General features: G+C 35.8%; 1 protein-coding gene and 1 pseudogene across 3 annotated transcripts in view; both read left to right on the top strand.

The window, feature by feature from the left end:
• Positions 1 to 23856, top strand: part of VPS13B (vacuolar protein sorting 13 homolog B) — a 973300-nt gene that overhangs the window by 875426 nt on the left and 74018 nt on the right. The window lies entirely within an intron of this gene.
• On the top strand, positions 12659 to 15842 carry LOC141543316 (protein C1orf43 homolog pseudogene; annotated as a pseudogene).

Genomic DNA, 23856 nt, shown 5'->3' with positions numbered 1-23856 from the left:
ACTAGGATTGATTTCTGGGAAACCCACAATCTCACACACTCGGAGGCAGAGTCTGATTCATTCCCACATCTACCTGCGTGCTGGCTGGAGGCTTTGGATTCAGAGGGAGCTAGAGACTGAAGCTGGCTGGAGACATTCTGACAGGAAAAGATTCAAGACATTGAAGGACACAATATAGGATCTGGACTTTAACTCCTGGCTGCATTTTGGGATTATTGAACTGAACTGAAACAAAGGCTGCCTCCAGTAGCTCTCCAAGAAACCTGCCCCCAAGAGAATGATCACGATTTAGAGAAAGCTAAGCAACTGTCAGTGACAGTAATGGATCAGGGAAAATGGGAGAGATGCCGCAACATTGGTGAAGACCAAATGTTCCATTTTTCAAAAAGGAGCGAGACCATAGTAAACTTTAGACTTTGAATTCAAGTCCTAGAACAAATCTAAAATAGATAATAAAAGAAATGGTTGTCAAACATATAAAAATAGAAACTTGATTACGTGGCTCCATCAAGAATAGATCATGCCAGATTAGTCTAGTACCTTTTTTGACAAGCTGCTAGTAGAGAAAGAAAATCACATATAGATAGATAATTAGATACACACACCGACTATAAAGAACTCTCATTCAACTCATACATAGTTCCATCTCAAGACTGGACTCCTGGTCAATTTCAACTGTTAGAAGTAGATAATCGAGTAGTTCTACCCATAGAACTTCCAATTCGAATGCTTATTTCCTCGGAGGATGTACTTCACCATGAACTATTCCCTCTCTAGGATTAAAAGGTGATGCAATCCCTGGGCAACTAAACCAAGCCACCTAACCTCTACCCACCTGGAATCTACTATGATCAGTGCTCAGACATTTGTGGTTCTAATCACAGCTTCATGCCCATTGTATTAGAGATATCCACCCTCAAGTATTTTGTATAGTTTATCCAGATTTTGGCAAAGCTCTTGATAAAGTATCTCAGACTATTCTTCTGGGAGAAGATGGAAATAACTTATTGGCTAGTCAAATTTCTATAATCATTGTTAATGGTTCACTGCCCTTATGGCAGGAGATCTCCAGGGTCATAATGCAGGGATTTGTGTTTGTCTCTGTAATGTTTAATATTTTTATCAGTGATTTGCATAAAAACATAAGTGATATGCTTATCAGACATGCAAATGACATGAAGCTTTGAAAGGGATGATGGGAGTCAGAAGCAACTTGATGGAATAGGGTATCAGGATAAATCTCATAATTAGGTGAAATTCAGTGAGAATAAATTGGTACAAAAAATTAGTTTCAGAAGTATAAGATGAGGGAAGCATGGATAGAGAATAAGTTTTCTGAAGAAAAAAAATCTGAGTTTTAAAGGACTGCAGGATCTATATGAATAATCATTGAAACATGGGAGCCAAAAAGCTAATGCAGTGTTCATTGAGAGAGGTGTGATTTCCAGAAATAGTCTCCATACTCCTATCCATCCTCCACTTATCATTCAAACTGATCTTAAATTGCAGGTCTGTATCACCCTTCCCATCCCCATTCCACTCCAGTTTCTCCTCCTTACCTCCAGAATCAACCATTAAATTTTCAGTTTTGTTCTTAAAGCCTTTCTTCACCTGGTCCTTTTCTATTTTTCCTGTCTTCTTAAGGGCGTATCCCCTTCCATATATTCTGTGACACTGGCTTTCTTATTGTTTCTTAGTCCATCCTCCTATCTTTTTTCCATTTGCTGCCCACAAGGCCCAGAACACTCTCCCTCCTCATTTCCAACTCCTCTTCCTCCCAGGTCCTTTAATTCCTTCATTATCTCAAGCATTCTCACCTTTTGAAAGTAGCCTTTCCCAGTTCCCCTTGATGCTAATGCTTTCCCTTTGTTGATTATCTCGTTTGTCCTGTATAGCTCTTATTTGGTCTGTACTTAGTTGTTTGCATGTTGTCTTCCCTGTTATACTGTGAGCTCATTAGGAGCAGGGACTTTTTTCCCCCCCTACCTTTCATGTATCCCCAGAACTTAACAGCAACAAGACTTGGCAAATAAAAAGGACTTAATAAATGCATGCTAATTGACTGACAGTCCAACTTTGCCCTCTATGATCTCATTTGGGGCCCTGAGTTTCTTTTGGGGCACCATGGTTTTAAAAGGACATTGATAAACTAGAGAGCACACAAAAGGCCCTGAAAGAATGTCACCTGGAGAACAACAGAGAAGACTCTTGTGGGAAATGATAGCTTTGTTCTCAAGCATTTGAGAGTCTGTTAGGTGGACGAATGATTGGTCTGTTTTGTTCGGCATACAGAGAGGAAAAACAAGCAAACATTGGCAGTTAAAAAAAAGGAAAGTTATTAAGAAAAGCTTCTGAATGATTAACCATGCAAAGAATGGACTACCTAGACGAAGAGTCTTTGAATAAGGCTTGCTGACCGCTTTGTCTGCACATTTACTTTGGCAGCTCCTTTCCTTTAATATCTAGTTGGGCTGAATGAGGCCGAGGTCACTTCACTCTCAAATTCTTTGATTTCTTTGAATGATGATCTGACCAAGTTCATCTGCTAGTAAGTAGCAGAATTGGGATTGAAAGCAGATTCTTTGAATCCAAATCTTGCATTTTCTAATGTTGACAAATTAGCCAGAAAGGAGGGAGAGGGACAACTGAGTTTCAGTGTAGCTTGAAGGGCTGCCATGTGGGCATGTAATGTGGGGCTTCGAAGTACCCAGATCCCTGGCAGAAGCCTTTCACTTTACTTGGTCTGCTGATCCTGAAGCTAGAGAAAGCATGATACAATGGCTGAACCTAACTCTTTGTCTATTAGACAAAGAGAAAACAGCTTCCTCACAACATGCCCAGAGAGAATGTCTCACTCTAGATTTACAGATGAGGGAACTGAGGTTTTGGGGGGGGAGCACTATGGCCTAGTTGAAAGAGAGCTAGATTTTCAGCCAGATGGAAATATGTCCTGGTTCTGCTTCTCACTGGGCAACCTCAGACAAATCCCATGAAGTCTCAATTCTAAAACGAGGAGATTCAAGTAGATGGCCCCTAGTAATCCCTTCAGAAGTACCAGGTCTATCATCTTCAATTCTCAGATCCCATGATTTCATAATAAATGTCCCAGCCAGGATTCAAACCTAAGTCTCATAGTTCAAGATCCAACACTTTTTCCATAGTACCACATTGCCTCTAAGGTTGCCAAGGAAACAATAGGACCCTTGGGAGGAAATGATGCTCCATTTTAAAGACTGCAAAAAGTAACAAAGGAGGATGCTGGGCATTTTCTTACATGTACTCTACACTTTTTGCAAATCATTTTCCAAATATTTAGAAAAATGATATGTAGTATTCCATGCACAATAACTGTTGAAAACTCTCAAGAATAAAATTTGGCAATATAGACACAGATGATTCTGATAAGAAAAAAAGGAAGGGTAATATGAAGCTCTAAGTATGACTGCAGGGAATTTGGCAATTAACTCAGATTTTAAAAGGAAAATTTCTTTTAAAAAATTTAATTATATTTCCCCAGTTATTTTTTTTTTACATTTGTTTTTAAGATTTTTGAGTTCTAGGTTCTCTCCCTTATCCCCACCCACAATTAAGAAACCATATCAAGTTATGTAAAACATTTCCATAACAGTCAAATTGTGAAAAAAAAAAACATAAATCTCCCCCCCCTAAAGAAAACAAAAACTCTCAAGAAAAATTAAGTTAAAAATAGAGAGAGAGAATAATAGAGAATGCTTCAATCTATATTCAGACTCAATCAGTTCCTTCTTTGGGTTTGGATAAGATTTTTCATCATGTCTTTCAGAATAGATGGGAATGATTGTACTACTTTAAATAACAAAGTCATTCACATCCCAGAACATTGCTATTACTTTGTATACAGTATATTTCACTTTGTTCATGGAGGACTTTACAAGTTTTTTGTTGTTGTTGTTGTTCTGAAAGCATCCTTATCATCATTTTCCAGAAAACAATAATATTCCATTAGAGAAAGTTGCTTTCAAATTTTTTTTTACAATTAGTATTGCTAATTCTATGTTCCCTCACTTATCTATCTTTTCACCTTGTCCCTCCTCAAAAGAGTTTTGCTACTGACCAGATCCCGTATCCCATTTCTCCTCCTATTTTTCTGCAGGGCAAGATAGATTTCTTTTTTTTTCTTTCTTTCTTTTTTTTATTATAGCTTTTTATTTACAAAACATATATATGGGTAATTTTTTCAACATTGACCTTGCAAAACCTTCTGTTCCAAATTTTCACCTCCTTTCCCCCACTCCCTCCCCTAGATGGCAGGTAATCCAATACATATTAAATATGTTAAAATATATGTTAAATTTAATATATTTATATAGTTATGCAAGATAGATTTCTATACTCCTATTAAGTATCTGTTATTTCCTATTTGAACCAATTCTGATGAGAGTCAAGTTCACTCACCCACCCTCTTCCCCTCTTCTTTTCCCCTCCACTTTAAAAGCTTTTTCTTGTCTAAAAGGAAATTCATTTATTCATTTTGCTGAGGCAGTTGGGATTAAGTGAAGTCACATGGTCATATTTGAACTCAGGTCCTCCTGACTTCAGGACTGGTGCTCTATCCACTGTGCCACCTAACTGCCCCTAAAAGGAAATTTTCAAGAGATAATTGCAAGGGCAGAAAACAGAATGATTACAGAAGAATAGCATAGTACTATTAGAATAATGTTAGAAATACTGAGACCTAGAATGAACTTTGATTATGATACACATGAAGAAGAAACAAAAAAAGGGTTGGGTTTTCTTAGGCATATTTGGGACAAGAAGATAAAGGAACGTTACCCCTACTTAAGGTAAATGGAAAAATAGTAGCAAAAAACAGGGAATCAAGTCAGTAAGCATTTATTACAACTTTTTTAAGTGCCAGGCATCAAGCTAAGGGATACAAAGGCAGACAAAAGGTAGTCCTTGCTCTCAAGGATTTCACAGGGTAATGGGAGGGAGACAGAATGCAAAAAGATATGTTATATTCCAGGTATACACAAGATAAATTGGAGATAATCAGGAGGGGTACATATCTGTTTTGCTTCTATTTTCTCTATGAAGAAAGATTATTTTCAGACTGGGAAGGATTGTACAGTTTCTGAAATAGCATGATAGTTTAAATGTTTGCTTTAAAATAACTAATAGGTATTCGAAACCCTAGGTAAGTAAAGATAGAGTAAGAGAGCACCTAGATGCCCTCAATAAAATTAAATTATCAGAGCTAGATAGTCCATTTCCAAGCATACCAAAAACTAGTAATTGTGATTGCCATAAAGATACTAGTGATCTTTGAAAAATCCAAGAAAAAAAGTGATGCATTGTAGGAGGAAGGTAAAAGTGCCAGTTAAAAAAAAAAAAAAAAAGATAGATTATTCTGATTTCAAGCTAGTAAATTAGATACTAATTCCTAGAAAATCTCAGATTCTATCCTGGAGAGGATCATTTGTGAGTCCTTGGAAAGGAGAATTAATAATCACTTTGAGTTTATTAATAAATAGTCATGGAGCAGCTAAGTCGTGTAGTGGGTAGAGCACCAGCCCTGGAGTCAGGAGAACCTGAGTTCAATCCGATCCCAGGTCACTATGTGACCCTGAACAAGTCACTTAATCCTAATTGCCTCACCAAAAAAAAAAGTTATAGTAGTAGTTGTCGTCATCATGCCAGGAGTGTTTCATTTCATTTTATTAGATTGATAGATTAAGGGAATACCATATCCCTATTGAGTATATCTCTATTTCTGCAGACATTTTACAAAATCAGATTTTGTCCTTGTAGATAAAATGGAACAACTGAGTCTAAATGTTGTAAATTTAAGTGAATTTTGATCTAGTTGAAAGACCAGAGCAGAATAATAGTGACTAATGAATTTGTGTCAATATGGATGGAGCATGGGCAGTGATAGGTTCACTGTTCTCTTTTTTTTCTGGTATGACCACATCTAGAAAATTGAAATCTCGTGTAGATGCCATATTTTAGGGAATATATTAACAATCATAATGATGACCATGGAGAGAATGATCCCACATTCTTAAAGATTTAATGCTTTAATGCTTTAAGATTTGTAAAGCCCTCTTTACATAGTGTTATATAATCCTCAACAGTCCTATCTTATGTAATTCTCATTTTATAGAGAGAGAATGGGTGACTTGCCCATAACTGCATTACTACTAAATATCTGAGGTCATATTTGAAACCAGTTCTTTATGACTTCCAATCTAATTCTTTGTCTACCTCATCATAAATTTGAGTGTATATAATAGAAAAAGAGGACCAGGACAGGCAACTATGCCATAGGACTATTAATAGAAGGAACTGGAAATATTTACCCTAGAAAATAGAAAACTTAAGTGATACTTTCATTCAGTCCTTTCAGTTGTGTCCCAACTCTTTTGTGACCCCATCTGGGGTTTTCTTGACAGAAAACTGCTGTGCTTACCATTTCCTTCTCCTGCTCATTTTACAGATGAGGAAATTGAGACAAGCAGAGTTAAGTGGCCCAAGGTCACCAAGCTAGTAAGTGTCTGATTTGAAGTTCAGATTTGAACTCAGATCTTCTTGATTCTAGACTCAGTACTCTATGCCCTGTATCAACTAGCTGCCCCAGTGATACACGAGTGCTCTCGTCAGATATTTGAGTGGGTTGGGCTGGCCCAGTGAGAGAAGACCTGAATTTAGATGTGTCCTCTGACACTTAGAAGCTGTGTGATTTTGGGCAAGTTACTTACCTTTTGTAAGTAAGCCTCAGATTCCTCATTTTTGTTGTTGTTTTTTTTGTTGTTGTTTTTATTATTATATATTTTTTTATAATATTATCCCTTGTATTCATTTTTCCAAATTATCCTCCCCTTCCCTCTATTCCCTCCCCCCGACGACAGGCAATCCCATACATTTTACATGTGTTACAATATAACCTAGATACAATACATGTGTGTGAATATCATTTTCTTGTTGCACAAATAAACATTAGAATCCGAAGGTACATGCAACCTGGGCAGACAGATATTAGTGCTAACAATTTACATTCACTTCCCAGTGTTTCTTCTCTGGGTGTAGCTACCTCTGTCCATCATTGATCAACTGGAAGTGAGTTGGCTCTTCTTTATGTTGAAGATTTCCACTTCCATCAGAATACATCCTCATACAGTATTGTTGTTGAAGTGTACAGTGATCTTCTGGTTCTGCTCATTTCACTCAGCATCAGTTGATTTAAGTCTCTCCAAGCCTCTCTGTATTCCTCCTGCTGGTCATTTCTTACAGAGCAATAATATTCCATAACCTTCATATACCACAATTTACCCAACCATTCTCCAATTGATGGACATCCATTCAACTTCCAGTTTCTAGCTACAACAAAAAGAGCTGCCACAAACATTTTGGCACATACAGGTCCCTTTCCCCTCTTTAGTATTTCTTTGGGATATAAGCCCAGTAGTAGCGCTGCTGGTCAAAGGGTATGCACAGTTTGGTAACTTTTTGGGCATAGTTCCAAATTGCTCTCCAGAATGGCTGGATTCTTTCACAACTCCACCAACAATGTATCAGTGTCCCAGTTTTCCCACATCCCCTCCAACATTCATCATAATTTGTTCCTGTCATCTTAGCCAATCTGACAGGTGTGTAGTGGTATCTCAGAACTGTCTTAATTTGCATTTCTCTGATCAGTAGTGATTTGGAACACTCTTTCATATGAGTAGATATAGTTTCAATTTCTTCATCTGATATTTGTCTGTTCATATCCCTTGACCATTTATCAATTGGAAAATGGTTTAGTTTCCTATAAATCAGGGTCAGTTCTCTGTATATTTTGGAAATGAGACCTTTGTCAGAACCTTTACTTTTAAAAATATTTTCCCAATTTGTTACTTCCCTTCTAATCTTGTTTGCATTAGTATTATTTGTACAGAAACTTTTTAGTTTGATGTAATCAAAATCTTCTATTTTGTGATCAATAACGATCTCTAGTTCTCCTCTGGTCATAAATTCCTTCCTCCTCCACAGGTCTGAGAGGTAGATTATCCTCTGTTCCTCTAATCTATTTATTATCTCCCTCTTTATGCCTAAATCATGGACGTATTTTGATCTTATCTTCGTATATGGTGTTAAGTGTGGATCCATATCTAATTTCTGCCATACTAATTTCCAGTTTTCCCAACAGTTTTTTCCAAATAATGAATTTTTATCCCTAATGTTGGAATCTTTGGGTTTGTCAAAGATTAGATTGCTGTAGATGTACCCTTTTTTGTCCTTTGTATCTAATCTGTTCCACTGATCTACCGGTCTATTTCTTAGCCAGTACCAAATGGTTTTGGTGACTGCTGCTATATAATATAGCTTTAAATCAGGTACACTTAGACCACCTTCCTCTGAGTTTTTTTCATTAGCTCCCTTGCAATTCTCGACCTTTTATTCTTCCATATGAATTTTGTTGCTATTTTTTCTAGGTCATTGAAATAGTTTCTTGGGAGTCTGATTGGTATAGCATTAAATAAATAGATTAGTTTGGGGAGTATTGTCATCTTTATTATATTCGCTCGGCCTATCCAAGAGCACTGAATGTCTTTCCAATTATTTAAATCTGACTTTATTTTTGTGGCAAGTGTTTTGTAATTTTTCTCATATAAATCCTGACTATTCTTTGGTAGATATATTCCCAAATATTTTATACTCTCAACATTTGTTTGGAATGGAATTTCTCTTTGTATCTCTTGCTGTTGCATTTTGTTAGTGATATATAAAAATGCCGAGGATTTATGTGGATTTATTTTGTATCCTGCCACTTTGCTGAAATTTTGAATTATTTCTAGTAGCTTTTTAGCAGAGTCTTTGGGGTTCTCTAAGTATACCATCATGTCATCTGCAAAAAGTGATAGTTTGATTTCCTCATTTCCTACTCTAATTCCTTGAGATTCCTCATTTTTGAAATAGGAATAATAACAGCACCTATTTATCCTATAACATCATAGGATAACATAGGATAAATAACAGCAGATTTTAAGATAAATGTGAAATAATCCATACTTTTTGGAGTCAGGGACTTCCCTCCAGGCATATTTCATACTTGACTTGTCTGACTTACACTTGGGGATAAAATGAGTTAGGACAAGGTCTTAGATACCACATTCTCTTACTGGGAAAGAAAGGGGTTTTGTGAGAATCAAATGAGAAAATATTGATAAAGCTCTTAAAACAGTGCCTGACACGTTTTAGATGCTATATAAATACTTATTTCTCCTTTTCCCCTTCTCCCCCTAAAGGAGGATTATTAAATTTGTTTTGCCTATGTCAGATATCTCAGAAATCTCAGTAAACTGTCTAAACTTCATAAGATAAAATTTAGTAAGGATAAATATGAAGTTTTAGACTTGAGTCCAAAAAACTTAATTTCATAAATAAAAAGGGGATAAGCAGAGTTAAACAAGTTTGGAGGTTTTTAGTGGGCTGCAACTAAGTGTGAGCCCAAAGCATGGTATGGTAGTATAAAGCAAAACAAAACTAATAGTCATAGGACAGAAAAAATCTCCAGGACTAGAGAGATGACAGTTCTACCATATTTTGTCCTGGTCCTTCCCGCCTCTGGAACATTGCACATACCGAATGATAACTATCTCTTAGTAGGTTGGCACACTAGTAATAGCACAGAACTAATGACTGCTGTGTAGAAATTAGTAGGAAGTTAATTTTGACTTCAATTAAACCAGAAACTGCCTAACAATGAGAAGTATCCAAAAGTAGAATGGGTCACTTCAAGATGCTTATGAAAGAGGAAAATAGGGGTCCCTTCCAGCTCTTAAAGTCTGTGAATTTAATATCTTTCCCCCCTTCTAGTTTAGTTTTAAAATAAGTATCATTATTTCCCTGTGGAAATTGCTTGTCATTTAGCCTATTAAAGACCCCAAAAGTTTTTTGAAAGAAAGTTCCGGGTGGGAAATTTCATCTTAAATAAACTAGATAATTATTCCCAGTGTCCATAATTCCCTGTGAGGCCACATGATATAAATGGCTGTGGATGATTTCCACAGTAAAGCACCCTGAGGCATAACTGCTGATACCACAAATGCTTCCTCTGCCCCTCTCCCTTTTCAGTCTTGAAATACAGCTTTGAAGGAAAGAGTACTAAGGATTTCTCAAGCTTTTTAGGAGCCCCTCAAAGGCTTTTTCATAAGCCAGCTTGCTCAGCAAATGTGAAATATTGACATCCAAGCACAAAGTTAGTTGACTGGAATAATTTAACTGTGACTATTAATATCCTAGTTTGAAGAAAGAGATGCAGATACATAGTAAAAACATGATTTTTCTTATTTTTTTCTTTTGGTTGCCATTTTTAGATAATATGAGTAGTTTGGATTAAAATGCTGTAGAGATTGCAATTCACAGAAGGCAGTTGTCTTCCATCATGAACTCTTAAAATAAGTGTGGATAGTGATAACACCAAATTCAGTTGTGACAGTGTCCTATTAGGAGTTCTGGGGCACTTTTTAATTGTTTCCAGGCTAAAGTCAACATTTAGCAGCTTATTATCTAAAGGTTAGAATAGTGCCCAAGCTTGTTAGCCCTGTAAGTGTCAGATTCATGGAATGCTAGATGACTTCATAGTTATGAAATTATTTCATTTCTCATGATAATTCCCAACTTGCCAAGTTAGTGAATTTTAAGAACTATGAGAGCAGATTTTAAGATAAATGTGAAATAATCCATACTTTTTGGAGTCAGGGACTTCCCTCCAGGCATTATTTCATACTTGACTTGTCTGACTTACACTTGGGGATAAAATGAGTTAGGACAAGGTCTTAGATACCACATTCTCTTACTGGGAAAGAAAGCCAACTTGCACAATTTAGGCTGGCTCATGTTTCTTGTTATACAGGCACTAAGAAGCAGCGGTTGCCATGAAATACTTTATTTAACCTTTACAAAAATGTTTTCTTAGTATGGCAAGGCAGTTCAGTTAAATAAAAATAAATAACTCCAAGAATCTTGGATTTCTTTTATACACATATCTATTAACGTCTTGATTTCCTTTTGCTAATTAAAAATTAGAGAAAATTATTATAATTTCTCTAATCAAAATGTTGAATGGGAATAAATTAAAAGAAGTTCACAAAAGGGCTTGATTTAATCTTAGGGTATGTTTTTTAAATCCTTTATTGGACAATAAATTAAACTTTACTGCATGAAGAATATTATACTAGGGAACAATTGAATTGGTATATTATGTTCGAGCTGTTGGGGATACGGTTTTTCTTGTTTTTGCAATTATTTACTGGGGCCTTTAAAAAAAACTGAATATATCTGAGTTTCAATATTTCAAACTCAGAAGATTCACTATCTTAGGTATTAGGATTTAAAGTTGGAAGGTGGTTTAAAGGTCCTCTGTTCCAGCTTCCTCATATAAAATATATATGAAACCCCAAGAGATCACACAGGTGGTATATTGCCAAGTTCAGAATGGAACCCAAGTTATCTAACTCTAAACACAGTATTCTTTCCACTACACCATACTACCCATCATGATCTTCATCACATTTGTGCTTCATGCAATCTTTAATCAACTTGACAGCCCCTGGAAAATCAAATTGTGAAGAACTATTCCCATTTAGATCCCATTTTGACTAGCTTTCAAAGCAACCATAATTGTAGTATGCTATTCATCAACCCATTTAATAGAAAATGGCAAAGGAAAAACTCCTATCTTGCTGCCTTTTCATTAATAGCATAAATAAATATTCAATAAGAATAATAACAAAAACAATCCATCAAAATATTCTTTGAAGATTAATTTTAGATTTCAGTGTTACATAGCATCCCTGCTTCCTACAACCAGATTGTTGGAATTTTATTGGGATTACAGGGACTGCCCAAATACTTAATTTTAATAAGAATCATTCTCCTCTACCACCATTCCCTTCAACATATACAAAAGAAGATATGAAATATTATAAACATATAAGAAGTATGTACTGGTTGATCTTCAACTATACCTTTACAAAGACATCTGTCCCTAAAACCATTATAAGGAGGCCTGGATTTGTCAGGGTGCTAAAGAAGTCTAAAAACTCCCTGCCACGGGAAATTTCCCAAACCAAAGGTGGATACACAAGTTAATGGCTAGTTGAAGGGAAAGTTTTGTGAAAAAAAAGGAAGAAATGGACTGAAAGAAAGCTGATGGAATGTATCTGCATGAGAAGTTTCTAATAGTATATGACATCCCATTGGTGTCAATAAAACTAAATTGGGTTTAGTACATACTCAGAACTACTCCCTTGGGAAGACTTAAGAAAGGGCGAATAGAGCAACACCAAGAACTCTTAAAATTAATTAATAACCCATACCATAAATCTTAAAATGTGAAAATGCAATTAAAAAAAACCAAAGGAATATTAGGCCAAAGGAGAAGAGGTACTCCTCATGCTTCCCTCCACCCTCTTTCTCTTCCCATCCTCAGTTCCTCCCCACCCCAGTAGCTCCGGCTGGCATGTTTTCTAACAGGGCCCAGCTTTGGCTTCCCCCATAAGAAATGGTCAAGAAGTCTGGGCTAATGAAGCTGGAGGGAGGCCATGAGTCCAACAGTAACTGACTGTTGGGAGTAACCATTGCACTGGTAATGACCTATGGTAATTTGGTATTTGTGCTGCTGTTCATTTTTTTGAAGAGGCAGATAATGGGGTTTGCTATGAAGTCTCAAAGAGGCCCTCATATCTCTGGGGGGCACAAAGCTCCCAAAATCTGAAGGAAGAGATTGACATCCCACTATCCAAGGTCCAAATGTAAAGTAAGCTCAGCTTGAAGAGGATGACGCTAGACTTGCATCTGGAGACACCAGGAAATCAACACTGCTACAACTACCTGTACAGGATGAAAGCATTAGATGCCATTTGTGCCTCTGGTAAGGGTCAATCAGAGATCCTGTTCCATTCAGAAGGCCAGAATATTTGTTCCCTGATGGTCAAGAACTTCCACTCCTATCTGCTGGAGCTCTGAAACACAAGAACTCCTTTCAAGAGTATCTGCAAAGCTCTCTTTGCCTGCTAGATGGCCATGAGACAGCTGTATGTGGAATATTGACACTAACAGGAAGCACTGAATGAACTGGCTGCCACTGTCAGAGCCCGTGGTGGGTGTTCCCAATGGCAGCTCCAATCAGCATCCTCCAGTCAGTATCTAACACAATCTCCTGAAGTTCCTTTCCCAACAATTCTTCAGGTCACTTATCTTCCTCCAGCCAGAAGAGTAAAAGAGCCAAGGACTTCCTGGAGCTGAAGAGTTTTAAGGATAACTACACTCTGAATGAATTTGGGTACAGCCACAGCTAACATAGTTCCAGTAGGAGAATCCAGTCTCAGAAACCAGGAATTTTTCCAGGGCAGGAGATATAGTAGCACTGGACAGCACTGATATCATTATTCCCAGAATTCCTGAAATGGGTGCTCAGAGATCCTTCCTTAGCTTATTCCTCTGATCTCTTATAGAACTTATGTTCCCTAAGGTCCTCTTTCCCTTCAAATGGCTTTTTATGGAGTTGAAGCCACATATTTTTCCTCTGTCCATGTCACTTCCTCCTTACCCCAACCTGTTTTTGCTTATGGTTATTTTTTGCTCTCTTCCAAAGTCGGTTTTATCCTAAATAGGTTAATAGAATGGAGGAGAGGCACTTTGTTAGAAATGTAAACCACCAAATCCCATCTTACCCTTATCGAAGGGACTCCATCCCATGTCATTTAAAGTTTGGAGTGAAAAGGACATAGCTAGGATGTTATACTGAAACCAAGCCCTGTTAAGATTTGTTTTGTATTTAGTGGACTGCCTTGCCCTTCTCTTCTCAATCAAGACATGGCTGAGGGAAAATGTTGTGATATAAGCATTAATTCCATATTCCAATAAGTCACTGTGCTGGTGTGACTATACACTGGTTATTTTTTTTATAATAAATTTTTTTTAATAATATTATCCCTTGTATTCATTTTTCCAAATTATCCCCTCCCTCCCTCTACTCCCTCCCCCCATGACAGGCAATCCCATACATTTTACATGTGTTACAATATAACCTAGATACAATATATGTGTATAAATACCATTTTCTTGTTGCACATTAAGTATTAGATTCCGAAGGTATAAGTAACCTGGGTAGATAGACAGTAGTGCTAACAATTTACATTCACTTCCCAGTGTTCCTTCTCTGGGTGTAGTTGTTTCTGTCCATCATTGATCAACTGGAAGTGAGTTGGATCTTCTTTATGTTGAAGATTTCCACTTCCATCAGAATACCTCTTCATACAGCATTGAAGTGTACAGCGATCTTCTGGTTCTGCTCATTTCACTCAGCATCAGTTGATTTAAGTCTCTCCAGGCCTCTCTGTATTCCTCCTGCTGGTCATTTCTTACAGAGCAATAATATTCCATAACCTTCATATACCATAATTTACCCAACCATTCTCCAACTGATGGACATCCATTCATCTTCCAGTTTCTAGCTACAACAAAAAGAGCTGCCACAAACATTTTGGCACATACAGGTCCCTTTCCGCTCTTTAGTATTTCCTTGGGATATAATCCCAATAGCAGCAATGCTGGATCAAAGGATATGCACATTTTGATAACTTTTTGGGCATAGTTCCAAATTGCTCTCCAGAATGGCTGGATTCTTTCACAACTCCACCAACAATGTATCAGTGTCCCAGTTTTCCCACATCCCCTCCAACATTCATCATTATTTGTTCCTGTCATCTTAGCTAATCTGACAGGTGATACACTGGTTATTTAATAAAATAGCTTAAAACCTAAAAAAAAAGAATATTATAAGTTATCCTTACATTCTTGACTTTTATAATCTATGTAAAGGCTGTTCTTTACTAAAGGGGATCTATGTCCATTATGTCTATTTAGTATGTACTCTTTGTTTCTGTCCTGGCTCAAATTGAATGTGTTCTTTCCACTCTAACCTTGTAAACTTTTGTTATATGAACCTTTTGTTCACATAAGAGGCAGAGCTGTCTCTAGTCCTGCTAGTCATATGTTTTAAGTCCCAGAATTGCCTCTTTTTAACTAATAGGCTCTTTCCATTCCCCAGGGGACTACACCCCCACCATCTAACTTCTCTAAGTTGTCTTCCCCTATCTTTAACCAATTCAGTTTTCCTTCTTTATAATTCCCATATGGTCAGGTTGGGAGGGGAAGAACCAGCTTCAGAAGGTTATTGCCATGCTAGAACATGGTGGTAATGGCTGATTAGGATTTATCTAATCGAATAAGTTAATCTTTCCCCCAAACACCAGCACCCCACCTTACCATTCCCCTTCTATTTATGTATTGCCATCTCTCAAAGTGGTCTATGTATTTACTTTTCCTTCCAGAATACCCTAACATTTCCTCTCATCTTTCTCCACATGACAATTTTAAGGTCTACCCACCAGAGACCAATTGGATATATCAATATACAAACAAAACCACCTGCCAGTTAGGACAAACAATCTCCCATGAGTGAATTTTTCACTTTTCAACTTATGTTTGTATAGAACAATTAAACCGTCAATTCTAGAATTAAGCTAATCACTGTTTTTACTGTTAATTAAAAAAACTGCTCTATCATCACTATGTAATCTAGTACATGTAAAAAACAAGAAAACATTAAGCATTCATAATTTAGAAGTAACTATAATTATCTAGTGTTAACCCACTTCTCTTTAGATCAACATTTGTTCCCTTCCTTAATTGTTTTTTTCCTATAAGTAGAAATAGAGAGCTTCTGGAAAATCAATGTGCCTGACTTCAAAGTATACATATTCCTGAAGAGTTTTGTATAAATTTTTAAAAATCCTATTTCTTAAGAATAACTTGCCATTAAAAATAATCCCATTGTGAATGCTTTGTTTATATTCCTTTAATTTATCTTTTATGTAAATTTGGATTTTTATATTTTCTTTAAAAAAAAAAAAGATTGCTTGCATAGATCTCCTTATCATGTACAAAATGTGCAATCCAAAAGAACCAATCACTGCACTTTATTATGATTCTTTTGGCTAACCGCAGTTATTATTATTTTGGCTTGGTCTATGTGTTCTAGACAGAGTGCACAGAGGTTGATGTCTGCAACAGGAAGGAACCGTTAGAAAATTCTTGAATTAGAGTTGTTTATTGGTTCTCTCTTGAAGAATAAATATGCTTGCTTTGAAAAAGATCCTGTGCCCTTATTTTAGGTATTATTATATAAAAATATTAGTTGAGCCCCAGTCCTTTATAAAAATAAAAGATGTGAAATTTTAACCTTACTGTGGAAATTCAAATGGATGCATTGATTCATTCAGCAAATGCTTAATAAGTGCCTCCTATGTAAAAACATTCTGTCAGACACTAAATAAGACTCTGGGATGAAAAGGATAGATTCCTGCCTAAAAAGACAATAACTCTGCTGTTAAGGAACTCAAATCCTAGTAAAGAGTGAAGATATTTTTATAAATAATCATTTTTTAATGCCTATTGGTTGGGGGGCGGGGTTCTTGGCTTATTGATGGTCTTTGATTTTAAGACAGTCATTTTGTAATGTATCTTTCCTATCACCACCATAATTGAAATTCACCTCCTGCAACAAAGAAAAATTATTAAACAGACTCAATCAAAATGAATGAGGCAGCATTGCATAGCAGATAAAGAGCTAGTCTTGGAATTAAAAAGACTAGGTTTGGATTCTATCTCAGATGTTCATTATTTGTGTTACATGTGGCAAGTCATTTAACCTCTCTAAGCCTTAATTCCTTCATCTCTAAAATGAAAGTTATTAGAGTGCCCACTTCACAAGGTTGTTGTGAGAATTAGATAATATAGTTAAGGCATTTTGCTAACCCTAAAAATTCATATAAATGTTTTCTATAATTATCATTATTATCATTGTCCCCTTCTACTCTTCCAAGAGAAAAATTTCATCATCTCTATTAAAAATGACCATTACTTTTAATAAGAGTTCTTCTGCCTTCTAATGTTATTTTCAATTATAGTATTTTTGTCACTATGGTTTTGCCTTTTTCCATCCTATCAATTAATTCATAGAGGTCTTTTCCAGGTTTCTTTGAGCACCTTGAATGTATCATTTCTTAACTGCAATAATATATTGTGATATATACATACCACCATTCATTCAGCCATTCAGTTTTTTCTTGCTACAACAAGTGCAGCTACATATTTTTGTATATATGTATATGTATGTACCTGGTATTTCTTCTGTTTTTTACCACCTTGGAATATGTACCCAAAAATGGGAATAGCGGGCCAAGGAATATTCATAGCTTAGTTGCTTCTCACATAATTACAGTTTTTTTTCCCAGAATGGTTACGAAAATTCACAGTTCTAGCAACTGAATATCAGTGTGCCTTTCTTATGGCAGCTCTTCCTACAGTGACTGTTTCTGTCTTTTATTATTTTTTCTACTTTAATGAAACCTCCTAATTTTCCTGCTGAGAAGAAATTTGAACCTTAGGTGGATAAAGTGATTTACTCAAGGTCATCCAATTAGAAAGAAACAGAGATGAGATTTGAATCCCAATCCTCTCTCTTCCCCCCCCCCCCACCAGGGCCAGTGCTCTTTCCATTAATAGTAGTAATAAATAATATTTAACATTTGTTTAGTGTTTATTACAAGCTAAACACTTTACAATTATTGTCTCATTTAATCATTGTATATTGTTTGCTTTACACACACCCATAATTCTTGTAGTTGAGACCCTGAGGGAAGGCAAAACAACTTTAAAATTTTAAATGCAAGTATTTTCTATGTCTTTTGCCATCCACACTGAAAGAAAGAGAGGTTCAGTACACACTGCAAGGCTATATTTCTATATCTGTCCTTTTTCATTTCTATTCAAATCAATAGACATTGATTAAGCTCTTGGTTTACTCAAGGAAGCTTGATTCTAGATGGAGAGATTAATAAGACACAGTTCCTAGTCTGAAGAAATTTGGAGTCCAGTTGGGGAAATAAGACTGAAACACAAATCACTATAACAGATCAGATTATGATGTGATAGAATGGTAACAACCCTGGACTTGGAGGTGGAATGCCTCCTTGACTTTACATTCTGCACTTGCTAACTTGGACACTTAATCTGCCTGAATTGTGTACTCACTTGTAAACAGAATAGACTCCTAAGAGTACTGCCCTCTGAACAGATTGTTGTGAAAATCAAATGAGAAATGTGTGAAGTACATTTTATTTTCTAAACCTTTAAGTTCAAGTATCAAATAATGAAGCTCATAGGAACACGTATAAACTGCTGGATTTTACCAGTAACATGCAGAGCTCTGAATTGTCAATAAGTGGTGTTTACTTAATCCAAGTAACTCCTTAATTTGATTTGTTGTAATATTAGTAATCTTTGTAGCATCAAGTAATGAAGAACATAGACATCATCAACATGTAGTCTGTGAGGGTCTCTTCTGACTGGCAGGTAACAAGCTGGAGTTGTAGTCAAAAAGCCTTGATTTCAGATCTCTCTTTGCCAACTGTGCAATCATAGAAAATTCACTCGACTTCTCTCAGCTTCAGTTTCCTCATTGGTAAAAAGTGTGTTACCAACCCAGAAAGTTGCAGTGAAACACTAAATCGAGGTCAGTTGCCATGCTTTCATACAGTTCTGAGTATGACTTCCCTCCCTCTTTAGAAGCCTTGAAGTTGAACAAAGATGGTTTAGATTCCGTCTTCTGATACATTGGTCATGTTGTAAATAATGGCTTAGGGTGTGTGAACACATTTAGCACATCTCCCCACATCTGAACAATCTTTCATGAGCCACTTTTGTTTGTCCCCCTCCTTTTGTGTTGTGTTTTATTTGGTCCTGGTCTTATTGGGTGGGCCCATCTGTTAATCTCTCTGAGAAGCATTGTTGCTTAGTGGATAGAGCACCAATTTCTGAAGCATCAAGAACTGGGTTCAAGTACTTCTTCAATACATCCTTTCTGTAGGACCTCTGGCCAAACACTGAAACTCTTAATGCACACATGCAGCTTTCTAAGAATGTTATTTTCAAGGTCACCTACTGAATTCATGGGTGGAAGGAATTTTCTCTACGTGGATAAAACCACATGTCCACAATATCAATAACAATAATAATAATAAAGTATCCCTCTTGGTAAGTTATGTTTCATTAAGGAAAATATTATATCTTAATCATCTTTATATCTCACCCTGACTCAATACTGAGGATATTTAATCAGCATCTACTGAATTGAGTATTTATTGTTGTTATTGGATAGATCTCAGTTATGTAGCTAATGTCCTCTCGTTTATCAACAGAGCTTGCAATTGGGCATTTATTCTGTTCAGTACTTAGCAGCTTTATTGAGTAGATGTTATATAATAAATTTATCAGGCTCAGTGGATAGAGCACTCATCTGGAGTCAGAATTCAAATGGTGCCTTCAGATACTCATTAGCCAGGTGATCTGAGCCAGCTCTCTGAGCTACAGATTTCTCATCTACAAATTGGAGATAAAAATAGCAACTACTTCATAGGATGTAGGAGGCTTTGCAAACCTTAGGATGGTAAATTATATTAATGCTGGCTATTATTACCAAAGCCAGGTACCCAGTGGTTTTTATCTTACTTTGGGAAAACTATTCACATCATTCAAATTCCCTCTGACGATGAACTTATTGAATTAGTTAGCACTTCTGATCCTGATAAGCCTTTTCCTAGTGTGTGTCGATAATGTTGGCATTGGTGTGATTATTCAAAATTAAGCATAGAGAAGTGGTTCCCAACTTTTTCTTGCTGCTGCTGTAAATTAAAACTTGATTAGACTTTAAGCCCCATTAGGGCAGGAATCATACTTTAGCTAATTTTTATAGTTTTCCTAGCAATTAACAAGATGGTTTGCATAATGTGTCTTATGAATTGAATTAAGGTTTTGCAACTTTAAGGGCTAAAAGGTAACTAAAATAAATAGAGGCAACTGATGAAACTCTTTTTTTTTGTGATTGTTCTGATAAGAAAATAGTGCTTGAGCCTCAAGGCTACTCCACTAGACATCCCAGGAATATCAAAAGGAAGGCTGCATGCTAATGACAGTGCACTTATGTTAAACTAGATCACCTTCTTAGCTTGGTTACCTTATAGTGAGATCATCTGATCCAGGGATTCTTAACCTGGTGGCTTCTATGTTTTATCACAGTCATATTACAGACTCATACCATTATGAGCAATATCTATCATATTTACTGTTTTTATTTTCTAAATAGGACTCTACAGCCATCATGTGCTTTTCTCCTGACATGTCCAGGTGCTTTGTCGTAGACCTCTTGGGACCACCTTATTACATTGGCCTTCATGATCCTTTGGATGGCAGCTTCACACAGACCAGGACAGGGCAAGGCAGGACTTTGGGGGTATAAGTTAGTTGAGTGGCTGGGACAGAATTCTGGAAAAGACTGATACATGGATTCGGCTTCTGGCTTGACTTGCTTTGTGAAGCAGCTTATTAATAACTATGTAATCATCAGTAAATCACCTCACCCTGAACCTGAAAATGAGAAAACTGATATTTCCATGGCCTACCCTGCAAGGTTATTATAAGGAAAAGGTGTTGCTAATCTTAAAAGCGAGCTGTTGTTAACATAACTCTACACAGTAATGTTTGTTGACTAATCAAAAAGGCTTCAAGATTACAAATTTCAATGAAATATGAACATTCCTATAGCCTTGCACAATATCCACAAAAACTTATACTTTATTTAGTCCTTGGAGAATGATCATTTCACTTATGGATAATAATTTTACTTTAAAACTTAGTTTATTTTTCTTCTTCCATTACTTTACCATAACAAACGATCAGAAAGTCTAAATTATGTAACTGAAAAATAATTCATCATTATTCATTACTAAATTATCATTTGTTTATATTAGATTGTGTCCTGTATATGTAAAAGGATATTTAGGGCTTTTGGCTTTTGAAACAGGGCAACATCAAGCATCAGCCATTTTCTGGAAAGATTCCAACCTAATTTTTTAGAGATGTTTCATATTCTCTGGACGATCTTTGAAATTTAACATAATCCACTCAGGACTATTAAAAAGCAATAATAAGCAAGATAAATTTTTTGTTTTATTTTTATGCTAATCTAGTGGTGTGAAACATAATGTCAGTTTCTCTTGGGATCATACATTCCAAATTCATGACTTCACTTAAATCTGCTTAATTTGCTTTCCAGATATTATCTTGCATGAGATAAGGCATTGTATTACTTTTGAAACATTGTAACTTAATTTTCACTGGGAATGCTCATCTATTATGTTATGCTGGGAATCTCCTTGATGCTTCTGCTTCAACATTGGAATGACTGAATTGTGGCCTGCAGGGACCATATTAACTTACAACCTAATCTGAAATATCCTTACACATGTAAAACACATCAATGTATTAGAAAGATTATTAGAAATGTGAAACTTTGCAAAGTATTTGGAGTTTTTCCCCAAGTGATCCTTAGTTAAATACCTAAAGATCTTAGCATATTATCCACAAGCATTAGTATAAAACATCAGGAAAATATTGTCCTTTAGAGTTGCCTTATTTTTCATTAGGAGTTGTGAAAGGCTCTGTGTAGTATAAAGAGAAGGACAGCCTTATGTCAGAAAGAGCTCAGCTTCAGTCCTGCTGCAGACACATGGTACCTTTGCTGGTCTGGGAAATCTCTTAACCTTTCAGTGCCTCTAGGTAATTTTTTGAGGCTATCAATTGCATAAAGATTGCTCCTCTGCCTTGGTAGGGGAAATTTCCTCTTAGAGAGTTCTTTACACAGATTAAGTCACTCAGCTGGACCTTCTCCCCAGAAAAAGGCATTTTGATGTTTAATCTTTGGAAATTTAGGAAATCGATCTATTTAAATCCCAATTTTTTCCTTTTGTGTATACTTATTGAATTTGAGTTGTTTCCTACAATAGTTTTATATAACTTTTGTTTTCTAAGAGTTACTCTTCTTAGAAAATATCTAATAGCATGTATATATAGGATGATATTTTCCTTAAAGGTTGAAGGTAAAGAATATTAGTGAAGTATTTGAGATTGTTATGATTTTTAAGTCCTTGTTTAAAAAAAAGAACACTAGAAAAAATATGTTAGCATTATGTCATTATAAGTAATGGGAAGTTAGTGAAGAGTACAGTAATAAATTAATAGGCAAAACGAGGGTGCAAATGAAGCCAAATTTCTCATTGTGATTAAAAAAACAAAATTGAAGCAAGAGTAATTTTGCAGACATTTTTTAAAAGAATAGAAATATGTCAGAATTTATAGATATTTATCTACTACATTGATCATTTTATATTTAAAAGTACCATTTTAAAAATATTTATTTATTATACTTCTATCCCCTCCTTTTATGTCTCTTATTTTTATAGCTATTGGTTTTGTTTTTCTTTTCTCCTTATTCTAACCATTCAAGAATTCTCCCCTTGGACATGACTGTGGGTGGTCTCAATGCTGTTATCCCCAAGCCCATGATCAACAGTTCAGTTTTATTTTGTATTGAAAAACTGAGTTTAAAGCTTCCTATGCTCCCATTTGAGTTTTTCGATGGAAAAACTGCAAGCTTGGTCAGGCTGCCAGAGGAGTACTGGGGGGCCTGCTAGAGGAAGAAAAAAAAAAACATAGCCACTTGGGACCTTCCAACTAGTGTGGCCACTGTAAACCTGACTTATTGCTTCTTTTGGTTCCCATTGAAAGGTTCAAATAAGAATATCTCTTATTTGACTTTTTTTTTTCCCCTGGCAATGGAAAATTTAACACATCACTCTAATAAACCAAAGAGAAGAAAAATCCTGTCTAGACCAAGTAGATAGAAAGGGGTGTAATAGAAAAGAAATAGAAAAGAAAATCTAACAAAAAAAAAAAAAAAAAAGAAAGAAAGAAAATATATTAATCACTAAGGGTATACAAAAATAGATTGGGGGGGGGGGAGGTTGGGAAGGAACATTTCCCTTGACTCCAGTTCATCTCTTTTATTCTCAATACCTCTACCTTAGCTCATTTCCATATTTTTTCTTGCATAATCTTTTAGCTGATTCTCATGCAATAAGTCTTTCCCTCTTTCCAGTATATCCTGCTTACCAGAATTAGTCTTCTTAAAGTAGTCTTTAATTATGTCATATAATTTGAAGAAGCTCAAAAATCTTCATTTGTTTCCCATTGTATATTTAATAAGGTATATAGACTTCTTAACTCACCATTTAAAACCTTCCATTATTTCTAATGCTTTTTCTTATTATTCTTAGCCTATTCTCTAGCCAAAATGGATAACTCACTATCCCAAATAAACCTTTTGTCTTTCCTATCACCACATCATTGTCCACATCATTCCCTCCATCTAGAATGCCTTTCTTTCCCACACACATCTACTTAAAAATTATACTCATCCATTAAGATCCTGTTCGTATGTTTTTACATAATCTTCACTGATTACTTTAGTCCAATGGCTCTTAACTTGGCTCCAAAACTTTTAAAACAGTGTATTTTAGCTTTATATTATAATAAAGCTTTATTATAATATAATTAGTTTCCTTAGCAATCCTATGTAATTTTAGTTTATGCATTTAGAAACATTTTTCTGAGGAGTCCATAAGTTTCACCAAACTGTTAAAGGGGTTCATAATACACACAAAAAGTTAAGAATACTTGTCAGAATCGCTTTCTTTCTCCTTTGAATTCTGCTGGTCCTTGATTTATATTTCTCTTTTGTCACTGACTTTATACTTCATTTTTTTTAGTTAACTTGGTGCAGTGAATTAGGGATCTGGATCACATGAATCACATGATCACATGAAGACCTGAAATCAGCTTTAATCTCAGACACTTAACTACCTCTGC

This window comes from Sminthopsis crassicaudata, chromosome 1 (genome assembly GCF_048593235.1).
Source record: "Sminthopsis crassicaudata isolate SCR6 chromosome 1, ASM4859323v1, whole genome shotgun sequence".
Lineage (NCBI taxonomy): Eukaryota > Metazoa > Chordata > Mammalia > Dasyuromorphia > Dasyuridae > Sminthopsis > Sminthopsis crassicaudata.
Note: the sequence above shows the minus strand (reverse complement) of the source record. Positions and strands in the feature narration are given on the sequence as shown.